Source organism: Monodelphis domestica, chromosome 8, assembly GCF_027887165.1.
Source record: "Monodelphis domestica isolate mMonDom1 chromosome 8, mMonDom1.pri, whole genome shotgun sequence".
NCBI lineage: Eukaryota > Metazoa > Chordata > Mammalia > Didelphimorphia > Didelphidae > Monodelphis > Monodelphis domestica.
The window spans coordinates 191473215-191500306 of NC_077234.1; positions in this window are offsets into that span (position 1 = coordinate 191473215).

The following is a 27092-nucleotide window of genomic DNA, read 5'->3' on the forward strand; positions in this document are numbered from 1 at the left end:
CTCTGAACAAATTTGCTGACGTTAGAGTCTGGCCCTTTAGTTCTTTAGATTAAATTTGTCCCATTCACCAAGATCAGTGTCCTGGGACATCAGAATGGTCTAGTTTTCCTCTCAAATGGCAAGAGGTTGTATATATCATCCAATCCCACACACACACTCCCAAGAGGACAACAACAAATCCAAAAACTGCCCTTACACCATCCTTCTATCCTGTGCCTTGATGATATTTCTCACAGAATTCTGGCCAGTAGTCCTAAATTCAGAGAAATAAAATATTAAAAGTTGAACATCCACAATCAAGGGAGCTACTATTCATGTAATCCTCAAGAGAGTTTAATAGATAGAAGAACCTGGAGACAGGTAGAAAAACCTATTATTAAAAAAAAAATAGGTTTGAGCCATGTCAGTTACCCTTATGCTGGGAGCCATCAAACCCACACTGTTTGACATGGTCACAGGTGGAAACTGGGGATTGCAAAGTGTCCCCCAGGAAGGATGGAAACATTCACTCAGCCCCACTCTGTGTGACTTCTTTCACTAACATCCCTTATTATTTGAATTATTCCTCAAGAGAAAATAGATGAAAGCAACATGCTTGCAGGGTTAATATAGATGTTCCACTCTATCCCCCCCAAAAATTCCAGGAGATCCCACTTACAAAATTTACAAGGGAAATATAATCTAAATTTTTAAATGAAAGGTTAAGACCTCAGGAATTTCTATACCTCCCAAAGTAGAAGATTTTATTTTACAATATGTTAGTTTTACCAAAATTTTTCTTAATAGAAGGACTTATTCAGAGCAATCTGGACCATCTAGATCAAAGTCCAGACAAACAAAATCCATGAAGATGAAAATAAAAGAAGATTCAGCTAAATTTTCATCAATGTTATTAATTGCTATTTGGAATAGATGTTAAATCCTGCCCATCTGTTTACCCATACTATCTAGTCCATCTCCTATTGCCATTAACCCCAAAGGCCTTCTCTTACCTATCTATGGCAGATGGACATCACCCATTATCCTTCATTTGGACATTCCTCCTTCATTCATGTATCTGTGGATATCTTTTCTAATCTAATTGTTTTTCTATCCATACTACTGAAGCAATATCCAGTTTATGGATATTTCCCAAACTCTCAAAACAGATAATGGCCCAGCATAGACACCCAAAGCTCTGGCTAACTTCAAATTAATTTTAAAGACAGAAATCCCATGTACTCCCCAGACAAAAGGTCATTTGGAAAGTTATTGTTATTAATCGCTAGTAGCCCCCAGCCCTCTTCTGGGGCTGAGGATCTGTTTGTGTTTGCCCCCCAAGTACTCCCACACACATTTGGATTCTAGAAAGATTTACATGTCCTTGCCATGATTCCCACCCCAACAACAAGCTTAAGAGAATGAACATACAAAGAGCCTGTGCTAAAGCAACTATTTAGAATGTTCTACCAACTTGGGGACAAGTTAAGACACTTGCAGCCCAAGTGGAATAAAGAATGGACAAGCAAGATTTGCACCTCCTGATTGTACTGCTGCCTTATTTCTTGCCATGTTGGCCTTTTTATCTGTAGCCCCTGGTATTTCTGCCATTGATAACACCTCATCTCCCATTACTCATTTTTCTTTATGGAGACTCATTGCTTCTCTTCACCCTGCTAGAGCCCTAGTGGAAAGAAAGATTTCAGACCCATTTAAACTTGTGTTAGAGCCCCTATGCATTACTTATCCAACGAAATAAGAATTTTTCCTCTTTACAAGGCACTTCCCCCATGACTTTTAGAATTTCTTGTTGTTTGTTTTTAACAAATTGTCTTAATCCTTCCATTGCTGCTACCACTGTATTTGTTATTAAACAACTACCTTTTATTATGTTTCCTGTTAATATGACTACTGACTGATGATGTCCCAGGCATTTATCCCTTACAATGATTCCCCACAGTTTAAGCTGCTCTAAGCGTTTCATTGCATTCCTTATTTTGGGTATTACTGCATTTATCTCTGTCATTGTATCCCTAGCAACTTCCACTGCAGTCATTGTTCAAGGAGTTCACATTGCCCAACAGTCATCACCTGATACCTAGGTTCTACCTTATGTCATCTACCCTATGTCAAGTTCAAAATGAATTTATATCATTTCATTTAAAAACAGAAAAGGGGGAGATGCCAGGAGCCATCAAACCCATGTTGTTTAACATGGTCACAGGTGGAAACTGGGGGTTGCAAAGTGGCCCCCAGGAAGGATGGAAACACCCACTCAGTCCCCATCTGTGTGACTTCTCTCACTATCATCCCTTATTATTGGAATTCTTCCCTAGGAGAAAATAGATGAAAGCAACATGCTTGCAAGGTTAATACAGATGCCCCACTCTATCCCCCCCAAAACACCAGGAGATCCCACTTACAAAATTCAACCTAAGGATTCTTATGTACTCACTTAGATAGGACCCTCTTTTCTAAGAATAAAAACTTCTGGCAAATCTATGCTCAGAATTCCCCACCCCCATGTATAGGCCAAGAACAAACTTCTCTGACATAAAACTGGGCCAAGTGGATTCTATGCTCTTGGTTGATTATTATCTTAGGCTTTTGGATTTCTTGTTGGAATCCATGGAATCAAATTATGTATCTGTGGGTATAAAATAAAGCCAACCCTGAAGGAAGGTGGAGCAGCAGCTTGTGAGGTCTGTGCTACAGGTTGAAACTTTCAGCCGTCTTCCCATTCATTATCTGCGGACACCACCACACCCAGTCAAGGACCCCTGAGCCCTTAACCTGGGATAGCTCATCTTCTGAGATGATTTTATAGGATGATGGCCACTGTCGATGCTATAGCTTCTTGGAGTCACAGATGAGAGTGGGATGGCAGGTGCATACCAAAGGAGGAAAGTAGCCCTAAAGAAGGGATCAGCAAGCCCTCGTACCATAGATACTGTACACCCCGGAGAAATAGGAGCAGCCTTCTATAGATCAAACCCATCAGAGTTAAGGGAAGTCGAGAGAAAGAGCCCACACACTGGGCTACAAGTACCTGATAGTCTTTTGTAGAGTTTGGTCTTTATTTCACGCAATCACCATAATTATAAAGCCAAGAAACTAAGGGCCACAGATATGAAATATCTTGCATAGCATCACATAACACTGAAAGTGGTCAAGCTTAGAGCTAGGTCAGACTTCAAAAAAGCCAAGGTCATCCACTGTATCCTGAACCATCACAAGCCATCTTGACTTTCGTCTTGTCCCTGGATTTTGATGACTCTGTAAGAGAAGTCAATAACTTTGCCCAACTCTGCCTCATTTTAATCTAATTTACACTAGTTAAATGCCATCACCAGTGATGATGTTTTGGTCCTCTTCCAGTACCAAGTACATCAATTAACCAATCATTTCTCCTCCTCAAGATTCTGTAGCTAACTGTGTCTTTTTTCCCCCTAATACTACTGCTTACAAGTTCCCACTGTCATTCCCCCATTAGTATTCCTCCCTGTTAATATCCATCTGTCAGTGAGATTTAATTAGCTTTTAGGAAATGGTTTTTTACTAGAGGGGTATAATATAACCGAGTACCAAAGATCTTCTTAAACAAGAGATATATTCTCCCTCAGCTACATAGAGAGTCCAAGGGAGAATGGGTTCAAGATTAGAGAGCTCATGTGTCAAAATGATCAACTCACAGTTGAGTGTCCCCTTTGGGGGAACCTTATAAAGCTCCCCTTAGCAGTGGCATGGCTTTATAACAGATGCCTTGTAGAATCAAAAACTGCCTTTCCTTAGTAAATCTACTTTATCCTCAGCCCCTGATATAGTTGCTGCCATCAGCTGATCCAGCATCAATGCTAGGATGTGATTGAGAAGTCCACTTCTTTCAATCTCTCAAATTTCAAAAACTTCTCTTCTTGGGGCAGCCAGGCATCACAGTGGTTAGAGTACCTGGAGTCAAGAGGACCTGCGTACACACCTGGACTCGGACACTTCTTAGACGTGTGACCCTGAGAAAGTCACTGAACCCCATCTCCTGGCCCTTACCCCTCTTCTGCCTTAGATTCAATACAGGAAAGGGTTTAAAAAATATAAAACAAAATTATCTTCTTCCCAATGGGGGAATAGAAAGAGGAGGAGAAAGGGGAGAGGCTTTCTACTTCCACCCAAGAGATACCTTTCCAATTGCTTATTTGAAACTACTTTATCACTAAGCATTATTATGCTAATATATTATATATGTATATATATAATAATAACATTAGCATGTTATTAGAATCCAAGATTCCGAACTAACTTGCCATTTTTGTCTGTGCCCCATAGGGTATGTAAAACTCTTTAATCAATCACAAATACATTTCCTGAGTAGTATTGTCTCATCCAATGGTTTTCACTCTTTCCAAATTTATTAAGGATTTTTTGTGTCTAGTTTAATGATTTTGATTGATTGATTGATAATTCAATAGGGGTGATCTTACCTGATAAAGGTATCAGGTTACATAGAATCTGGTTAATTATTTTAAGTGAGAGGGTCATTATTGGTTGATTCAATAGACATCCCTGCCCAAGTTCATATATGGTCAATAAATTGGATTCATTTCCTAGACAGTATTTGCTTGTTAAAAGAGAAAGTTCTATGTGAGATTAGGAAGTAGATGGGAAAGTAGTATTGATAAGAAGGACAAATCATTTTTTTTAAGAAACAATAAAATTTTTTTAATTAAACAAACAAGGTCTACCTGGGGTCACTAACACCATCACTCTTTTAGTGGGAGGCACTGGCAAGTCATTGAACATTTAACAAAAGGAATTTTACTTTATACTCATAGAACAAGGTTAACTAACAAGGATACGGTGGCATTTAGCTTCTGTGGACATGGTGTCTCATCTCCACATGGAACTGAAACTGATCTTCAGGGCAGGATATGGTTAAGGACATGCCAACTTCTTTGATCTTCAGAAATCTACCAACTCCTAAGGTTCTGGATGTAAAAAAAAGTCTTAATTAATTTGGAAGGAATGAAAACCATTGAATGAGATGATGCTACTCTGGAAATTATTTGTGTCAGTAAAATAAAGCTCCCAAGACACTAAAAAATGACCTGATTATAAAAGATGAATTAAGTGATTTTAATGATAAAAAATTAAAATGCTTTTGCATGAACATAATCAATGCACATAATCAATGCAAAAAGAATAAGAAATCATCAGATTGAACTAAAAGATTCATTCCTTCTTCCCTTCCAATTACTTTACTCTGTTTATCCAAAACTCCATTTGCTATTTAAGAAAGAAATATCCTTAGCCTTATTCCTAACATTCATAAATAGCTCCCTCAATTCTATTCCATTAGACAGAAGAGATACCTTTCTCCTTCTTTTGTCCCGTGAAGCACTGGCTCATTGATGTTCTTGGAACAACATAAAAGTTCACAGATTTAGGCATGGTCTCCAAGAAGTTTGATGCATGATCAGCTAAGTACCTAGTTCTTTAATGACCACACTTGAATAATAAACTAGCTTATACATGTTTTTGTGTTCACAGGAATAATTTATTTGGATAGCTTCTCTACTTTGGCCTTTCATCTTTTTCAAAATGTCTTTACTGCATTACAATGGCAAAGAGATATTTGACCTAAACATAAGGGATAGTATTGCTTTAAAAATAAAAATAAGGGGCAGCTGGGTAGCTCAGTGGATTGAGAGTCAGGCCTAGAGATGGGAGGTCCTAGGTTCAAATCTAGCCTCAGACACTTCCCAGCTGTGTGACCCTGGGCAAGTCACTTGACCCCCATTGCCTAGCCCTTACCACTCTTCTGCCTTGGAGCCAATACACAGTATTGACTCCAAGACAGAAAGTAAGGGTTTAAAAAAAATAAAATAAAATAAAAATAAAAAGGTGATACCCTTCATGACTAGATACTAAAGAAAATTCTTAAACAAACAATGAATAGATGAGACTATAAAAGATAAAGGAATAAGTTTTATTCCATAAAATTAAAAAAAAGATTTTATAAAAACAAAGTCAATGCAGATAAAATAAAAGAAACTTTTAAGTGGAAAAATAGAAGAGATCATTGATAAAGTCTGATATCAAAGATATATAGGAATCTGACACAGGTATATAGTATGAGACAAATAGTCATTCCCCAGTCCAACCCTTGTCAAATAATCTGAACAAGTCATTTCAAAAGGAGAATTTCAAACTATTAAGATCATATGAAAATATACTTCAAATTATTAATAATTAAAAATCTAATTAAAAGAAGACAGATTTGATCTCATACTTAGCAAATTGGTCAATTGTATTTTAATTTTTTAAAAATATGCTTTGAAAGTCAAACACAATAGCATACTGTGGAGATGTGAACTCATTTAACCATTTCAAAAAATAATTTGGAATTATGTTAAGTACATTGACTAACCTATTCATACCATTTAACTTTGAGATTCTACTTCTAAGCATTTACTCCCAAAGAGATTTTAAAAAAAGTTTTAAAATATTCCAAAATATTCAAGGGCAAACTTTTTGTATTAGCAAAGTCCTGAAAACAAAGTCAGTGCCCATCAATTTTAGTCTGGCTGAACAAATTGTGGTGTGTGAATATAATGAAATAAAATATCATTGTGTATTGTAAATGACAAATAGGAAGAATGCAATGAAACATGGAGACATTTGTATTAACTGACGCAATGGGAAACTGGCAGAACCAGAGGAATGATAATATGTACAATGGCATGGATATTATAAATGAAGAGGAGAAGAAAAAACTAAAGGACTTTGATCACTGAGTAATGGTAATAATCAATATTAGTCCTAGAGAACATACAAGCCCTATTGTCTCCCCAGGGAAGGAGGGGACCAAGGGAAAGGAAGCTGTGTATATTACCTGATATGGTTATTGTATATGTCATTTTTGCTCAATAATTTTTTTACTCTGTTGAGAAATGGTACGAAAAGGGCATAGAGAACTGGCCTCAGAATCAAAATCTAGATTCACATTCTACCTCTAATACATCCTAGCTGTGTTACCCTGAGCAAATTATTTAACTTCTAGATGCTCTGTGTTAGGCATCTCACCAAGAGTTACAGAAAAAGTGCAGACTTGCTTAGAAAGGTTCCAGTCACTAAGGAGTACCCCATATCACTGAAATCACAAGCTAAGCCTCTATCCCTATTTTTCTTTGATACAATGGAGCAGGGGTCCTTTGCCTTGGGTCAAGTTCAACTTGTGACTTACTTTGTTAGGGTTCTGGACTGGAAACATTTTTTACCTTTTTAAATAAAATCATATTTTAATTATAATTTTATTATACTTAAAAAGGTGAAAACCATTCTTGACTTTCAGAGGACCCTATAAAACTTTAGTTATTATTTGTTATTCTGTCTTGCCCAACTTTTTTGTGACCCCATTTAGGGTTTTTCAGCAAAGATACTGGAGTGGTTTGCCATTTCCTTCTCAAGTTCATCTTATAGATGAAAAAACCGAGGCAAACAATGTCAAGAGACTTACTCAGGGTCACACAGATAACAAGATCAAATTTGACTTCAAGAAGATGAATCTTTCTAAATGATCGCCCTAGTGGAAATATCAATAATATGGAAATAAGTCTTGATCAATGACACATGTAAAACCCAGTGGAATTGTGAATTGGCTATGGGAGGGGGGAGGGAGGAGGGAAGGGGAAGAACATGATTCATGTAACCATGGAAAAATATTCTACATTAATTAATTAAATAAAATTTTCCAAAAAAAAAAGATGAGTCTATCTGCCTCTAGACCCAACACTCTATCAGCTGCCCCAGGTAAGCTGTCCCTACAAAATTAGTCTGCTGGATTTGGTCTTTCGAAGTCAAGGTTTCACTTCTATGTGAGGATATGGGTGATTGCAGAATTCACATGCTGAAATGACCATGATGTAAAACATAAAAGGTATCAATAAAACATTTTTTTTTATTCTATGGCAAAACTCTCAAGATTTCTAGGCACTATTTAGTTGATCAATTTTCTTGTTATTTTCTGTGATGTGACTGTTCTAATTCTTCCAGATTGACGGTCCCAAGAGAATCATCCCGTGCTAAACCATAAAAATAATGTTTTTATCATTTCTTTCAAGTCAATCCTATCAAAAACATTTGGATGCATACACTGACAAGAGTATCAGAAAATAAAATTATCTGGGTATTTTATAGCAACAGAATGAAGCTTATCTGAAAAAAAATGTAAGGGGGAAGAGAGTATGGTGGAGCAGGATGACAAAGACTGTAGATAAGTCATTTTACATAGCTCAGTGGACATTTTGGTGACTGATGAGGATGGGGGCTGAGTAAAAAAAAAAAGATGAAAATGATTTTTATAGTATTTTTAGAAATAACATACCATTGCTTCATACATTAAGGCACAGGCTGCTATGGCTCACTTTTGGAGCTGACTCCAAAGCAGGCAGTAAATTCTCTGGTTTCTCCCCTCCTTCTGTCCCCTGCACAGTCCTAAAAGGAATTAATGCAGCTTTATGACCTTTTGTTGTATTACTTTTAATACTTCCCCATATCAAAATAAGAATCAAGTTCAACCATAATAAACAAAATAAACAAAAAACTAAAAAAGTATATAACTCTTGTATCTTCACTAAAGTTCTAAATTCCAAGTTTTAAAATTCTAAGTTTCTAATTTCTAATCTAAGTTTTCCTTTTGCTCTCATCATACCAAATAATGTTTATCCTGACCCAGGATTATATCATATCTTACCTAAGTTGGTTTACTATGGCTGACATTTTCATGGGAAACAGTGGAAAGCATTATCGTGAACTTAAGAACAGGGCTAATTTAGAGGAAGCAGTATTGGATTGAGAAAAGTGATTTCCAGTCAGTAAAGTCTAGATTTGATCTGTGATAGGGGACAAGTTCATTTACTATCCTTGAGTTTTAGTTTCCCCATCTGTAAAATAGACATAATGACACTTGTACTACCCACCTCAAAGATTTAGTACCAATAAGTTGTTTGGCAAAGTAATACTGAAATACAAGATGGAATTATTCATTTAAAATAGTTTCTATTCCTTTTCAAAGTTACGTTTTGATATATAGGTAGACATATGCAATCTGTGCCCCTTCCACTTGTGGGTCCCCTAGAAATCACCCTAGTTTCAAATAAAGCTTTCCTTCGAAATTAACTGAAAACCTACAACTTTGCCTCTAATCATAGTTTGATTTAGTTTTCTTTTGTCATTCTTTTGGTCAGACTAATTATATAAGCCTTTAATTAAATCAAGACATTTCACTAACTAGCATAACAAAGCAAATAACAAGAAAAAAAGTTTTTCTCTATCCTTTACTCCCTATTGGTCCATAGTATATGAAAAAGAACATAAGTGCCAATGAATAGAGTTACCCAGGAGCATTTATTTGACTTTTAAGAGCTGTGCTTTGCTGTTTCCTTCCTCTGCCTCTGTAAAGCCACCAATGTCATCTGCCAGGCTGGTGATATTATTGAGCTGCAAGCTATTTTCTGCATCACTGCAGACTGCTGGGATTCTCAATTCGCCTTTTCTCTTTGATGTGCTGCTCTCTTTAGTTTTAATTTTATATCTGCATTTGCTACAGTATAGTGATATCATGGTATATATTACACTTTCACCAGACAAGATGTAGCATGATTTTATTGTGGGGTGTATAGAATGTTCTGGGAGGATTAGCACCTCAGATGAAGACTTGTCCAGTCTTTTTTAGGGCTGCCCTTCCACTTTTGGTGCTCACCTTTTCCTCCAAATCTTTTCTATGGCTCCAAGAAGTTATGGCATGTGCAGGAATAACACCTGGAAAAGCCATCTCCGCAGATGAGCTAAAGCAGGCTGAGGGCTACCAATCAGTCACAAACCCATTTGTGAGTTAGAGGAGCATCTTTCGCAAGCGTGTGAAGACTTTCCTGGTGAAAATGACAAATGAGAACAACTTGTCCCATCTGCCCTAAAGACAACCCAAGTAGGAGCTAGGGAGAATTTAGAAAGATGCCAAAGTCATTCACTATTCCTTGGGGCATCCCCAGTCATCCTGACTTTCACCCTTACACTGAACTTTAGAGACTCTGGAAGAGTTGGTGAGGCTGATGGTTTTGTGGCTCTTAACTTAAGCCTAATTTAAATCCTACTCTTGCAAAAGTAAAGGCAATACTCCCTGCCATCATCTGTCCTCTTTGAAAATGAAGGACACACAACAACAGTATCTTCTGTACTAAACTGTTCTCTGATCCTCTCCCATATTATCACTTACTGGTTCTCTTAAGCCCCATCCAGCTCTATCTCTCTATATATATGATTCTATAATTCTATAAATAAATTGATTTAACAAATCATTCCCCAATTGATAAATGTTCAAAGGATATGAGTAGGCAGTATTCAGATGAAGAAACAAAGGTTCTATAAAATCACATGAAAAAATGCTATAAATATCTCTTGATTAGAGAAGTGCAAATTAAAACAGCTCTGAGGTACCACCTCACACTTATCAGATTGACCAATATAACAGAAAAGGAAAACAATAAATGCTGGAGAAAATGTGGAAAGACTAGGACCCTAATGCATTGCTAGTAGAGTTGTGAACTGATCCAACCATTCTGGAGAAGAATTTGTAACTATGCTCAAAGGTCTTTAAAACTGTGCCTACCCTTTGATCCAGCAATACCACTACTAGATTTGTATTGCAAAGAGATTTTAAAAGGGGGGTGGGGTGGGAAGAACCTATTTGTTTTGTAGCATTTTAAATTCTCAAGTGAGTATTTTTTAATTTTTAAAATGTTTTTATTTGACTGGTCAAGACATTCTAATTATGATCTAATGATTCTCTTAACCATTGTAAGGAAAACTGTTCCTGGCTCAGGTACTTATACGCATTTTGGGTAGCTCATTCTAATTTCTTAAAACCTAACTGATAAAAATTTAAGGTTAATACAAAGGAGTGAAAAGAGTGCAATGTTGGTTTGGTATAACTGATTATTCAAGAAATGGAATTTTCATAATCTAAGTGAATAATCAAAAAACTTTTTTGAAGGAAAAAAAGTAGCTTGTAGTTTATATCGATATTTTTTATAGTGTACAATTAGGAAAGTTCTAAAATAGCTAAGCAAGAGACCCAGAATTGTTGCCTGGAATGGAAACATCAAGTACGTTAATGAAACATTACTGAACTTTTCTATTTCTTTTGTAGTGGTCTCTTTCCATTACTCATATCTAACAACTCTGTATACATGAGCTATCTCCTCATCCAAATTTTAAAATCTGAATGGATTAAGTGTCAAAGATCTTAAGTAGTCAAGGAAGACATATGACAAAGAAAAAGCTGGTTTCTCTGATTCCTCAAAATGATACATAATAACTAGCAATTATGCCTGGAAACAGTTGTTCTACTTGGATGTTGAAATTCAGCTCTTTATAGTGACATTTGAAAAGCTCCTTTTCTTTATCCTATTGCTTGAGTTTTATGAACTCTATCTAGAAATCACATGAGAGGAGTAAATATTTCCTGGTTAACAATAAAAATAGATCAGGTTGAAAAGCCACATTCCAATTCTACTAAATCAGAGTTTCTTAACCTGAGATCTGTGGACCTTAAAAGGATCCATGGAAAAAATTTCAGAACATCCTCATATTTGGATAGGGGTGGGGGGAATTACATCTTTATTTTCAATATAATTAATTTCCTTTGTAGTCCTATGTACTTTATTTTATACATTTAAAAATAATATTCTAGAAGGACTTATCTCTAGACTTCACCAAACTGTCAAAATAGTCCATTATGTCCAAAAAAAAAAAGTTAGGAACATTTTTACTAGATTGAAAAGTATTTTTACAAGGAAAGGAAATCAAACTTGATCAATGAGAAACTAGTCTTGATTCAAAATGTCTATGAACTTCTAGGATAATCAAATATAAAGAACATTTTTTCTAACTTCAAAAATTCATTACAAGTAATAATTTGAACTGGCTTCATCAACCTTTGTCTTTTTAATATCTTTGAAGGAAAAGTTTACCAACCAAAGTAACCTAGTAATGTAAACAAGGCTAAATAAAGAACCTGCTTAAGCTACTTAACAGAACAAACAGAAAAAATTTTGAGTGTCTTACCACATTCATCCCTTGCATTCAAATGAATTCTGCTAATTATAAAATCTATTTATTATAATAAGTCCATCATGACTTCTTCATGGCAATACTTTGCTGCCTGGTAATTAATTCAAAATATTGAAAAAGAATTACTGTTTTTTATGTGCTTTCTTTTGATATCTTTTGTTTTAACATCACATTCACTTCTGATTAAATCTCTCTTCCCTCACCTATGTAGTGAATTTCCTCTTGTAACAAATTTTTTTTTAATTTATGCATACTCCACTAAAACATCCACCATGTTAGATCATCTTTAATATTCCAGACCCATTTCTTGGATGAAAGGAGACGAAATATTATCTCATCTCTTATACAGTACCAACTTGGTCATTGCAATTTCACAATATTTAAAATCATATTTTTTTATTCTTTCTGTTTACATTTTTGTATTCTTACATATAGTGGACCTGATTCTGTTTATGCCATTTTGAATTAGTTCAGATAAAACTCTTCCCATGATTCTCTGAATTCTTATATTTTTCATTTTTACATGAAAGTAACATTGTTATATATTTATTTTTGTCTACCCATTCCCCAAATCAATGTTTGTTGTTTGTTTTACAACCTTTATTTTCTTCTTGGAATCAATACTGTGTACTGGTTCCTGGTTCCAAGGCAAAAGAGTAGAAAGGGCTAGGCAATGGGAGTTAAGTGACTTGCCCAGAACCACAGAGCTAGGAAGTGTCTGAGGACAGATTTGAAACCAGAACCTTATCTCTAGGCCTGGCTCTCTGGGTCTCAACCCATTGAGTCACCTAGCTGGACCCGCTTAATTTATTCTTAATTTCCTTCTCACGCCTCAAGTTTGCAAAAAGTAATTTGATATATATTAGACTCTTTTCTCTGTGTTTATCCTCCTGGTAGCATGTGCCTAGCTGCGCTATCTCTGGGGCAAAAGGATAAGGACATTTAAAAACAAACCTAATTATGAATTTCACCATTTCCTTGAACTATGAAATTTAGATTTGGAAGCAGGGTTGTACAGAAGCCAGCTCTAAACACTTTGTGGGAATTGTTATATTTTCAAAATGAACTACACCTCATGAATCAGATTCCTTCTTTTGCTGATTTTTTAGATTTATGAAAGCATTAATAATGAAAACTATACTTAAAAGTGTATGTGCATATATTTTCTGACCCTGTCCTCCAGCCAGGTTTTTAAATATTTACCAGGATACCCCTGAATTGCTCTATAAACATTCCTTAAGAGAGTGAAGTATAAAGCTCAGGAAAAGAAGTTATCACTAGACTAGAGGCCTGGTGATTGGAGAATAATGGCAATGATGATGGAGATAATTAATAATAATAATAATAATAATAATAATAACAGTAATAATACTTGGCTTTTTATGGCAACGTGATTTATATCCATGATCTCATTTGAGGCTTAAAAAGCCCCTGATTTGAAGGAACGTGAGAAGGTAGACAAATCCCCCATATGGAAGAGGATTTCCATCTTCAGTAGGTCTTGATAAATGGTTATCAGAATGAGAGCAGGAATTGTTTCATTCATCATATCTGGGTGCCAGCTTGATGCCTGATTCATAGTTGACATGTAATAAATATTCAATTGATTTAATTACCCATTCTGACAATTTATGTGAATTAATGGGGTTTTACTAAAGTGTTAAAGTGCCATATGAAATGATGGTTCCTTAGTGACATCAATAAAACCATCTAAAATAACTTTGGAGGTGGTTAGAAGGTACAGTGGATAGATTGCTGGGTCTTTTGTCAGAAAGACTCATCTTTCTGAGTTCAAATCTGGCCTTGGACAAATACTACTTTATGTGACCCTGGGCAAGTCATTTCATGTCGTTTGACTTGGTTTCTTCCTCTGTAAAATGATTTGGAGAAAGAAATGGCAAACAACTCCAGGACTTTTGCCAATTAAACACTAATGAGACTACAAAGAGTTGAACCTGATTGAAAATGCCTGAACAAAAGACAAATCAATTCTATTCTGCATAGGATTTCTAAATAGGAAAACTGTGACCCAGAAAAAGTTATGCTACTGGCCCTGTTTCACTCAACCTGGGCTCATTATTCCAAGATTGTGATCATTGTAATGCCACACTATCAAAATAAAGTCTACAGGCTCCTCATTTACCAACATTTCAGCATCTAGGTGTCAGTCACGTCTGTCCTCTACCTCCTCTCCCACTGGGCTTTATTATTTGCTGTTTGTGTCTCCACTAATTAAATTACTAAGACTTATTATTGCTTCCACCTATTCACCAGCTCCCTTTTCATTTCAGTACTTGTGTGTGCCTCACTGAATCAATTCTATCACTGTCATTAGTTTTGATGTATGTTTAATTAAAGTGCCCAACTAAGTATGATATTTTTTTCAATCATTTCAGTTGTATCAGACACTATGTGATGTCATTTGGGGTTTTCTTGGCAAAGATACTGGAATAGTTTGCCATTTTCTTCTTCAGACTGAATATGAACCCATTATTATTAAATCAATAGCTGTCTATATCATGGATAAAAAAAGACAGATTGATTTAATTGTGAATTTCCAATGTTTCATAGAACTATAATCAAATTTAGAGTTGGAAATGATTTTTGAAATCATCTAGGGCAATCTCCTACAATTGCTCTTGAATTCCATCTTTGGTATCCTTTCAATCAATCAACAAATTGCTGCTCCAAACCCTCAAGCAAGAAAAATAATTTAGGGTCCATTTCACCATAACTCAGCCACAGCTTACTGTAGCAAGGGCTGAGTCAAAGTTTCTAGGAAAGGCATTTGATTATAAATATCCTAGCTCTCAGCAAAAGGAAAAGTGGCAGTTACATGTATGTTGTTGTCTGTCCTTCATTTTCAAAGATCAATAAATCTCAATCTGGATTATATCCTGATGTACAAGTAAATTGGATTCAAGTGAGGCAGAGTTGCACAAAGACATCAGCCTCACTCTCCTTTCCATCGTCATCCAAGTCTATTAGCAGGGCAAAAGTTGAGGTGATTGGTGATGACCCAAATACAATGGACAACTTTGGCATCTTCATTGTCTGATCTATTTCAGCTAACTTCAGAGCCATTGCAAAAACATTGTTCTTATATGCCCTTTCCATTGAGGGAGGTTTTCACATGCTTGGGGTAGACATCTCCCTAACTCTCTGATAGATTTGAGACCTGTTGGTTACCTTCAACTTGTCTTAATCCCATCCGTTAAAATGGTTTTACTGGGGTGTGACCACAGATGAAAGTTGGGTGAGAAGTGGACATTATGAACAGATGAGCTGCCCTGAAGAAGTTACCAAACCTCCTTGAACATCGTAGACACCCCACCTATGTACATAAAACAAAAACTAAAAGCAAGATTTCTCATTTCTTCCTCGGAGAGCTCCAACTTCAAGATTCTGTCCCTCTCTCCCATTCTGCTCCTTCCCTTCCAAAAGTATAAAAATAATATCATTTGGTGAGCTGGATGATACCTCCCTATTCAAGCAAGCTTATTTCTCTGCTAGTGGAATGGGGAGTTTCTTCACTGGATGCAGAAGCAGATCAAGGCACAGAGAAATTCTTCCCCTACTCATCATTCCTTCCCCTCTCTCCTAGAAAGGTCCCATGTCCATCGTCATTCCATGAATTGCCCCCTCTCCACAGGAAAAAATTCTGAACTCAGGCACTTTATGGTGCTGAAGTTTATTGGAAAATATGGACCAAAAATAAATAAATAAATAAAGCAAGTCTCCCATTACATTTACAAAGAGAAGTTATTGTGAGAAAACTACTACACTTTAAATGCTCTTCCAGAATCTAAATTGAAAACCATATAGCATTTATTAGGAAATTTCAATACTAATAATAATTTTCTGGGGATAGCAGAGAAAAAAAGAAAAAAAATTATCTTCCTGAAGTCTGAATAAAGCAGGAAAATTAGAATAGGGTTAAATAAAGCAGTGATTATATATAAACTTACTGCCAAGCAATGGTGTCTTGCCTCTGGCTACTCTGATGATCAATGTGGAGGAGGAAGCAAGCATTGAGGTAAACAGGGGTCAAAAACCAGATGTCCTGGAAGAAGAAGCAGAGACAGACAGTTTAGGAAAGAGAAATGTTCATTGTTGAACCTTTTTCTCCATCATAGTCTGAGATGACTCCTTTGCGGACTTGTAGACCTTTTACTACTAAAATGCTGCATCTTCTTTCTAATATTTTTAAACATTATAATTTTTAACTAATTTATCTAGTCATTTGGAACATTATTCCTTGGTTATAAGAATCACATTATTTCCCTCCCTCCCCTTCCCCCACCTTTCCCACGGCCGATGTGAAATTTCATTCAGTATTACAACACATTTTAATTTTTTAATTTTTTAATTTTTACTGTAGACATATACTTAACTCCCCTTCTTTTGCTCCAAAGTGTCCCAGGATCAGTCCTTATTCAGGATCATAACTAAGATGATTTGCCAGGGAATTTATATGAAGATGGGAAATTTAAAGATGTTCCTTTTCTTGACTAGACAAGTTGACAGGTACTTCTCCAATAAAAGGGTAGGAGAAACAAGAGTGGAAATGTGGCTCACAGAGCCAAAGGCAGAATAAGGTGAGTAGGGACAGAGTGGGAGGAGGCTTCTTTTTTATTTTTTATTAAGTTTATTTGATTATATAATTTAGAATATTTTTCCATGGTTATGTGATCTATGTTCTTTTCATCCCCTCCTTCCACTCCCTCCTATACTCAACAAGCAATTCCACTGGGTTTTTGTCATTGATCAGGATCTATTTTAATATTGTTGAAGTTTGTACTAGAGTGATCGTTTAGAGTCTATATCCCCACTCATATCCCCCTCGACCCATGTGATCAAGCAGTTGTATTTCTTCCATGTTTCTGCTCCCACAGTTCTTTCTCTGAATGTGCATAGTGTTCTTTCTCATAAGTCCCTCAGAATTGTACTGGATCACTTCATTGCTGCTAGTAGAGAAGTCCATTACATTCAATTGTACCACAGTGAATTAGTCTCTCCTCATTGTTCTCCTGGTTCTGCTCCTCTCACTCTGCATCACTTCCTGGAGGTCGTTGCTGTTCACATGGAATCCTGAGAGGAGGCTTTTGCTGGAAGCAAAACTATGCTTTTTTTCATAGGGCTCTTTAGACAAAAAAGAGAGAGAATAGAAGCTATAATAATCACAATGGTGTTTCAGGGATTACCACTGTAAAGATTAAAATTTTGGGAAACTGAAGCAGGTAGAAATTAGTTTCTCTCCGCAAGGAGTATTATATTTTTAGAGGTTTATTAAAGGTTGAGGATTAAAGAAAATACAAGCAAGAGAAGCACATGCTATGTGGGCCATAAGGCCCACCCAAATTTCACTCACATCATGAGACATTTGCCAGCTGAGCCAGGAAGAGAAAAGACCCTGCCATTGGCGGAGACCCTCTAAATAATGATTTTGCTCTCAGCCCAGGTGAGAATTCAGTGAGATTACAAAGCATTCTGGGGAAGTGGAGCAAGGACTTCTGGGGACTGAAGTCCTGGATTCAAGTCTATTTTTACACCTCTCAGCATGATATCACCTAGAGGAAAGGGTCATTGGAGGGACTGATGGCAAGTTGAAGGCTTCTATTTCCCATTAAAAATTGTGTGGTAGAATTCTCCAATTGATAAATGGCAAGGGACATGAATAGGCAATTTTCAGATAAAGAAATCAAAATTATTAATAAGCACATGAAAAAGTGCTCTAAATCTCTTATAATTAGAGAAATGTAAATCAAAACAACTCTAAGGTACCTACCACCTCACACCTAGCAGATTGGCCAATATTACAGCAAAGGAAAGTAATGAATGCTGGAGGGGATGTGGCAAAGTCAGGACGTTAATGCATTGCTGGTGGAGTTGTGAATTGATCCAACCATTGTGGAGGGCAATTTGGAACTATGCCCAAAGGACACTAAAAGACTGTCTGCCCTTTGATCCAGCCATAGCACTGCTGGGTTTATACCCCAAAGAATTAATAAGGAAAAAGACTTGGACAAAAATATTTATAGCCTCTCTCTTTGTGGTGGCAAAAAAAATGGGAAATGAAGGGATGTCCTTTCAATTGGGGAATGGCTGAACAAATTGTGGTATCTGTTGGTGATGGAATACTATTGTGCTCAAAGAAATAATGATCTGGGGGAATTCCATGGGAACCAGGACAATTCTGAGGGACTTATGAGAAAGAACACTATCCACATCCAAAGAAAGAACTGTGGGAGTAGAAACACAAAAGAAAAAGAACTCCTTGATCACATGGGTCAATGGGGATATGACTGGGGATATAGACTAAATGATCACCCTAGTGGAAATATTAATAATACAAAAATAGGTCTTGATTAATGACACATGTAAACCCAGTGGAATTGCTCATTGCCTATGGGAAGGGGTGGAAGGAGAGGAGGGAAAGAATATGATTCATGTAACTATGGAAAAATATTCTAAATTAAGTAATAAATATACTTTAAAAAATTGTGTGGTAGAAAAGTGGAGGATTGAGGAAGAACTGAAGCCATTCAAGGCTAAAGAAGAGAGAATGGATACTGGTGGATGATGGCTTTTTATAGAAGTTCATTACCTTCAAGAAAGTTACTCGCATTCTCAACATGAGAAGTGAATATCACAGACTAAAAACTAAAATCTAGTTATTGATTTATATTACCAAAAGGAAGTTTCCACTCTGCAAGTTCCCAATGCTATGAAATGAAAGTTTGGAGCCTCTTCAAAATTTAATCTTCTGTAAGAAAGGAAATTACGATGCAATCACCTATGAATTGCTCTCAATTTTCAAGTAATGCAAAAAGATAAACATTTAGTCCCTCTTCTTTGGAACTCAGTGAAATAAATATTGTAAAACTCCAAAATATAACTTGCCCATGGATTGGTTTAGTTATTTGCTAAAGTCCTTTGAGACAGACAAGAAATAAAGGAGCCTTACAGATATAATCAGAGTGGTTGACCTTTGAAGTCACCAGCAACTGAAAAAAAGGATCCCAAATTATATCTATAAATGGGTCACCTCAGGTCAATCCCCTTAACAATAGCCAATCCTGTTTAAATTCTTATTTTGTATACTAGAAGTTGGTCTCTTAGAAGCAGAGAAAAGGAATATATCCAACTTTTGGCAGGCTTATTTTGTCTTGTTCTAAATTATCTAGTTGACACAAGCATTCTGCAACCCTTTTAACTAACAGTCTTTCTTTAGATATTCTGGAAGTAATGGGTTAGGGTCATTCCCTCCGTGCACTCATGTCAAACTGGACCACTCATCATATTTCTTCACCATGATTTCCTCCATTATTTCCTATCTCTGAACTGGTCTAAAACTGTTAAGTTACAGTTGAATTGATGGTTGGATTTTTCTCACCTAGGAGTTCTCTATACTAATGAAATTGTAGATCCAGTATCTATCTGGTGGAAGAGACCATCACCCAAGCATAAGATGTAATTTCCTTTAGGTAATTTTAATGGCCATAGAAACTCATTTTGAAACCTCATTGTCAGTGGGAAATGAGATTAAAAGCCCATCTCTGCTAAAATCTTATAGAGGGAAAAGTGCGTAGGATTTCATAATTAGGAATCCTTTGGTCTCCTTTTCTATCATTTTTCCTACTTTAAAAAAAAAAGAGGCAGTAAAATACCAGAGTCATCTTAGGGTACAATGATTTTTCTGAACTATCCACAGTAGAACATGGATTTTCCATTAATTTTTTCCACTGGTTATGCTAGGATACTTTTCCAGTTCAAAACTCTGCCACTTAAAAAGAGATGGAGGCTTAGAGAAAATTCCAAGACAACCACCAAAATGATTAAAGAGTTGAATTATAAAAACAACTCAGGCAAGGCAGCCTAAATGTATAGGATTTACTGAATCTAGAAAAGAAAGGAGTGCATGCAAGTTTAGTCAAGGATATCCAAGAGTGAAAAGGTAGTTGCCTTTCTTACCAATACATAGCATTGACTTCCTCCTTTAAAAATACTTTCCTCACAGCAACCCAGGAAAGGTTAGAATGCTGTCATTTTAATCATCATAATATCAACTAAAATTAATATAGTGTTTTAAGATTTGTAACACAATTTAAATATTTAATTCTCATGAGAACATGGTGAGATAAATACTCTTATAGTATTCGTTTTACAGATGAGGATAATGAGGCTGAGAGAAGCTAAATGATTTGAGGAGGATCACACAGTTAGAAAGTGTCTAAGAAAGAATCTATCTTTGATCTTCATGGTTTCCAGTCCAACCTCTATTTATTAAACTACCTAAAGGAAACCTTTACTAAATATACATTGTATTGACTTTTACAGAATGGAATTTTCAGGTCTTTACTTTGTTTCTCTGTCCTAATCTACCTATAGATATTAATAACAATAACTACAATAACAGCTAACATATATAAAGTGCATTATCTATATTATCTCATTTTATCATACCCAACAATCTTGGAAGGAATATATTATCATCATTATCATTGTTATTATTATCTTCATTGTATGGATGAGGAAAATGAGGTAGACAGAGATTAGTGATTTGCCCAATAGTAAACAAGATTAGATTCGAACTCAGGCCTTTCTGAACCTAGATCCAGCACTCTATCCACTTCACTAGCTAGCTGCCACTGAAGAGGTCCGTAGAAATGGAGAATGCCAGTGGTCATCTTGCTAGGTACTTGTTTTGAAATTAATAACAATAATATATTAGCTAATATATTAATAACATAATAACATAAGTTCATATTTTCCTGTTTCACAAATGAGTAAACTGAGGCTTAGGTTAAATGACTGGTTGGTAGTCATGAAGCTGATCAGCCTTAGAGCCAAGATTCAGACCCATGTCCTCTGACTTCGGTGTACACCAGCCACATCTTAGTAGAACCGTACTGGACTCTTCTGCAATAGACTAAGACCAAAGAGAACATCAGTGACTTCAGCGTCTAGCACTGGGTCTTACCTATAATAAGTATTCACCAAATATGCATTGAATGCTGGAGTGGGACAGGGGAGGGAAGAAACTGATTGTATTTGTCGTTCAAATGAATGCTAGATAGAAAATATGGAACTTTTGTTAGATATGGTGAAGAGAATTTCCTGGCAGAGCCGGGGATTTAATATTGAAACAGATAATGGAATGTCCTTTACTGGAGTTCTTTAAAGATTAGAAGGTTTCTTCTTTGTCTAGAAAGATTTCTTATGGCCTATATGAAGGCAGGAAAACAGAATGGCTGATTTCTTGCTTCACATCCAGTCATATAATTCTATGATAAGAAATGAGGTCATTGACCTCTCTCCAGCTACTTCCAGCCAAGATTTCAACAACTACCATCAGGTCTGAGTCAAAAAGAGGTAAAGAGAAAAAAGCAATTAGAAAGAGGGTACTACTAGCTATCAGACAGAAGAGATAGGGATATTCTCATGGCATTCTCCATACAAAATACTAACTGAACACATTTAACCCTTTCTAGTAAATTTCCCTCCTTGAGGAAAAAGTCTAAATTTGAATCCTGGTTCATCCTCCTGAAAGGATGGATGAAGAAAAACGATTTTGCATTAAAGCTGCAATGATGTCCCCCATTTCTTGTTGACTCCTACCTATAGTTGATATACAGTGATGGTCTTTAATCCTAAAAAAATACTTCCATTTGCTTGCTTCTTAATAGTTTAGGTGTGATCTCCTCAGGTTCTGGAAGGATAAGGATTATTGCTAACCTTTAAGGCAAGCTTCAGCAAGAGTCATGGCACCTCCCAACACTGAAATAGTTTTTGGTGACTCAATGCCCAGTGTTAGAAACTAGCAGGAAAGGAAGAGAACTTTAAAGTCTTCAAAACTAGCAAGATAAAATGTATATCATCATTTCTCTTCTCCCAATTTTCTCCTTTTGGCATATCTCATCTTCTTGCCGACATTAATTTTGATGATTCCTATTGGGGTACGTTTATCCTTTCAGAGTCCCCTTCCCTCAGGAACTATATGCATCTGGGAAAGAAAGAACAAAGGAGGTCACATCTAAATATCTGGCTACTATTTATTGCAGTTCTTATGGAAACACATGAGTAAAGACAGGAAAAGGTAGAGGTATTCTCATTTGCAAAATGCTGGGAGATCACAGGTAAGGTTGAAGATCTATCCAAGAATCCAAGTAAATTAGAATATAAAGAATGAAGATATTAAGCTGGCTATCTTTTTCTGTGGTCTATTTAACTTTCCCAGAATTTTTCTGATTTCATAAGGTTACAACATTTAATGTTTTTAATTATATATTTCATCAAAATCTTTCCACTCAATAGACTTTTGTGTTCTCAAGCAAAATTGAGCTCATCTCTTGTAAATTCTCTTACTCTTAAGAATAAAAAGTAAGATTTTTTTAGTGATTAGTTTGCCCACGTTCTTGGGTTCTTCTTATTGAAGTTTCATCTTAAAAGCAGGAAGGAACATTCTGACAACAAAACATGAATCTGAATCCCCAAAGGTCCCAAAACAGTTTGAAGGGCTCATGATTCCTCAAAATGTTCCTAATTTATCCTCACTCTACATTTTTCCTCTCCCTAATTCAAGTCAAAGAAATGGAAGACGTCATGGACTTGTCTAAATGAAAGCATTTTAAAAGTGTTTTTTTTATCCTTTGTTAAACTGAAACATTGATTCCTCATTATTCTTCCTAATATTCCTGTTTATGTTTAATGAAATACAACCTCTCTACTCCCCTGAATTACCACAGACTCAATAGTGAGTTAGAGTGATGTCTACTCCAAACCTATGAAGATGTCCTCCAGCAGAAAAGACTGTTCAGAACAATTCATTCCTGTGGTCATGAAGGCAGCTGAAGTAGACTCTATGGAGCACTTAGAGTTTGGTCAGACTTTGAAGACTGGTCATCCACTGCATACCAAGCCATCACCAGGCATGCTGACTTTTGTCTTGCCAGTAGACTTGGATGACACTGGAAGAAAGAATGAGGCTGAAGACTTTGTGCAACTCTGCCTCTCTTAAATACAATTCATGCACAAGTTATGACGTCATTGGCACTCCTCAAAAATGAAAAACCAACAACAATACTACCAAAAATGAAGCTTGTTGGGGATCGCCAACTTTCATGATTTCTAGGACAGTTTTGTTTGGAATTAAATAGTTGCCAAGTCTCCTCTCTCAATGGAGACTAAACTAAAGCAGTATAGCCAAGGCTTTTACAGATCATTTTTGTTTCAAAAACTAGAAATTAAGGGAAAGATTAATAGGGGTAAGGCTGAAAAAGTGATGCTATATGAAAGTAATGGAATACTATTGTGCTATAAGAAATGATAAAAAGGGTTTCAGAGAAACCTTGGAAGATTCTTATGAACTAATGCAGAGTCAACTAGAATAACATGGAAAAACAATATTATAAGAAAAACACCTGTGAAAGACTCACGAATTCAATCACTGCTATGTTCCACCTTTATTTGAGAGGACTCAAAGGGTTATGTTACCTATGCTACCCCTAATAGAAAGGAGATAGATTCAAGATGCAGAAAGAAACCAACATTTTTGAGCACGGGCAATGAATTATGCATATTTGTTACAAGTTTTTTGTTTTTTTTTTTATTTTTCAGTTGTGCTGAGGAAGGTGAAAGATGGCAGGGAGGGAAATAAAATGCTTGTTAATTGAAAAATAAAGATTTTTAAAAAGACAGCTAGGAATTTCCCTGAGGTGCCAAAATTTACATAATGATGACAATGTTCACAGTTCTTCATCAGGTAAAACAACTGAACCTTGCACCAAATTAGGAAGAATAATTGTTCAAAATAGAAAGCTACTAAATGACTTGTGTCTTCCAACAGACGCACTCCAGTAAGCAATTTCTATTCTGTCTTCACCCTGGTCCCTCCCATGCCCAGGAGGTTTTTATGGCAGTGGCTCCACAAACATTGAAATTTGAGGTCTCCCCTTGAGAAGTCAATCTGTTCCAGGCACATTTTGTGGTGCTTTCCCTGAGAAATAAATTTCTTAGTGATTTCTCTGCCTATGAAAGTTGCTACTAGTCAAAACTCGGTGATTAACCTCTTCACTCCTGCCATACAGAAACAATACACCAAATCCTTCTCTGACCTACTTGAGAACCACGGTGTCATGGAATTAAAGAACTGAAAGAGATTTTAGCAATTTTAGGTAGTCCAAGATCCCCATTTTATAGATGGGGAAACAATGTCCCAGAAAGGTGGAATAACTTTTCCAGGATGATAAAAAAAAAAAAGAGCCAGAATTAGAACTTGGGTCTCTTGACATAGTCTTTCACTAGTCTCTCCACTGTATTATAATACTTATTCAACAGATGCACTCATGTCAGAAGGAAGGGAAAATAAGGGTATTATGATGATATTTTTAAGAGTTCTCAACTCCAGTGTAAACCATGAACTTTTAAAATTAAATTTTATTTTTCATCTAACACAAATGATTTTTCTCTTCCTCTCACCACCCTCCCTAACTTAGAAAAATGAACAAAAAATCTTTATAACAAATATTCCTAGTCGAGAGAACAAGTTCCCTCATTGGCAATGACCAAAATACATATGTCTCATGCTGTACCCTCAGTCTATCAAATCTCTTTCAGGGTCATATATGAATTAATGGTATATTATGACTAATAATACCAGGACTGGGGTCTAGCTGGAGTGACAATAGGCATGGATCTAATAAAACATGACCAGTCACATCACACTTGCTTCATTCCAAGCCCAAGTTCCCAATATATTACCATCATCCAAGGGCCAAGGGCCAACCATTTGTAATGGAACTGAAGAGAAGCATATAGATCCAGAATCATTGTCCTAAACTAATTGGTGAGGACTATTTGCTGTAATAAAATAAAGTTTCTCATCCATGTCCTGTGACTGAACTAAGTAATAATCAGCATACTTAGAATCGTTTCATCCTTGTGCTATTTGGGAAATGGATCCCTTATATTTTTTTTGACAAATGAAGGCTATATCCCTAGGCAAGCAGATGAAGTATTTGTGGAGCAAGGTCAAGAAACAGCAAGACAGAGCTGGGCTAGAGGATAATTATGAAGCAACTTTTGTGACTGACAGTCTGGAATCTGCTCCAGGCAGATTCTCTTTTTGGCATTACCCTTCCTCGGTTAGCTTTTGTAGTCTTCTCTCAGCTTCTGCATTGCTTCTAGCTCCCCTATCCCAGTGTCTCAGATTCCCCAATGAACTCTTGTCTTCTTCTTTTTTCTTCTTCTTCCCAACAACAAGGAAATTCAAGAATCAAAAAGCACTGGAGCATGTATTTGGAGTCAGGGGACCTTCCCAGATCCTGAAATCTCACTAAAAGGGAATCTAGTCTTCCAAATCTTATATATAAAGATAGTCTATGTATTATTGCCATGGCAAACAACTAAAATAAGACAATCTCTATTAGCTTCAGGAGTCATTGGCACTCGAAGCACATAGATCACAGACAGGAAATGTCAAATTTCAATCCCTTTTCATTCAATTCAACAAATCTTTAAATATTTATTAAGCATCTAATACATTTAAAGCATTCTGTGGAGTTCTGGGCACAGCTAAAAATTGGTATAGCCCCTCTCTATAAGTAATTCTTCAAACTAAGAAGGAAGATGTGACCTGAACTTAAATAAGTAGGATACGATGGGAACAAAAGAGATTTTCAGGCAAATACATACTCTATGAAATTTTGGGAAAAGTTGATATTGTTTAGTCATGACTGACTGATTCTTTGTGACCATATTTTGGGGTCCTTTTGGCAAATATATGGGAGTGGGTTGCCATTTCTTTTTCCTGCTTATTTTACCGATGAGGAAACTGGGACAGAGTTAAGTGACTTGCCAAGAATCACATAACTCGTATCTGAGGCTAGGTTGGAACTCACATCTTCCTGATGACAGGACTACTGCTCTATCCACTGTGCCTCCTACATGTTCCTTTAGGGAAGGAGGCCATACCAATATGGGAAGTTGATTTGCTAGACTATGCCTACTTGTTACAAGAAATTTGTTTTTCTTTTCTTTTTTTAGTGGATGAGGGAAAGTAAAATAAACACTTGTTAATTGAACATGTGTGTATGTATGTGTGTGTGTGTTTGTATAGAAAGAGGGTCAAATTTAACTGGGAGAATCAGAGAAGGCTTCATGGAGCAGGTGTCACTTGGGGTACACCTTGAAGGAATAGAAAAATTTCTACATGAGAAGATGAGTAAAAATTACATTTTCAGTATTCACAAATGCAGAGACAAGAGAGGACAGGACCTTTGAAGAACAGTCAGTCTAGTTCAGCCGCAATGTTCAGCCTATGAATAAAAGGCTTATGAAATAAAAGGTGAAAAATACCATTAAGTTGGAATCAAATTATTTAATGACAAATGCCAGGTTAAAGGGTTCGTAATTTATACCATAGGCAACAGAAAAGTCCTTACGGCTTTTGGACAGAAGAGTGATACAATAAGGCTTGTTATTTAGGAAAATTATATTAGCAACTGTGTAGGAAGCTAATTGGAAAAGAAAGAGGTTGGAATCAGGTAGCTTATTACAGCTGTCTAGGAGAGAGATGCTGAGGGCCTGAACTAGGACAGTACCGATACGCATGGTAGGAACTGGGTTAATGGTTGAAATATTGTAGAGAAAGACCCAAGATGATTTGACAATTAAATGGATGTGGGGCATAAGGAAGAAAAAGAGGTCAAGAATGACATAACAGCAAAGTATTTTGAGATATCTGAGCAAAGTAAGTGGGAGAATGGTAGTGCCATCAATAGAAAGAGGAAAGTTAAGAAAAGAGGTAGTTTGTGGAGGATAATGGCAAGTTTCATCCTAAACAGGTCAAATTTGAGATGCAGAGAAAACAAGGTGGAAATTTCTAGCAGGAACCTGGTGATATAAGACTGGAATCTGAGTGAGGGGAAAAAATTGGTGGATAGATATCTAGATTTCTAATTACTCTACATGGAGGTAATAATTGAAAA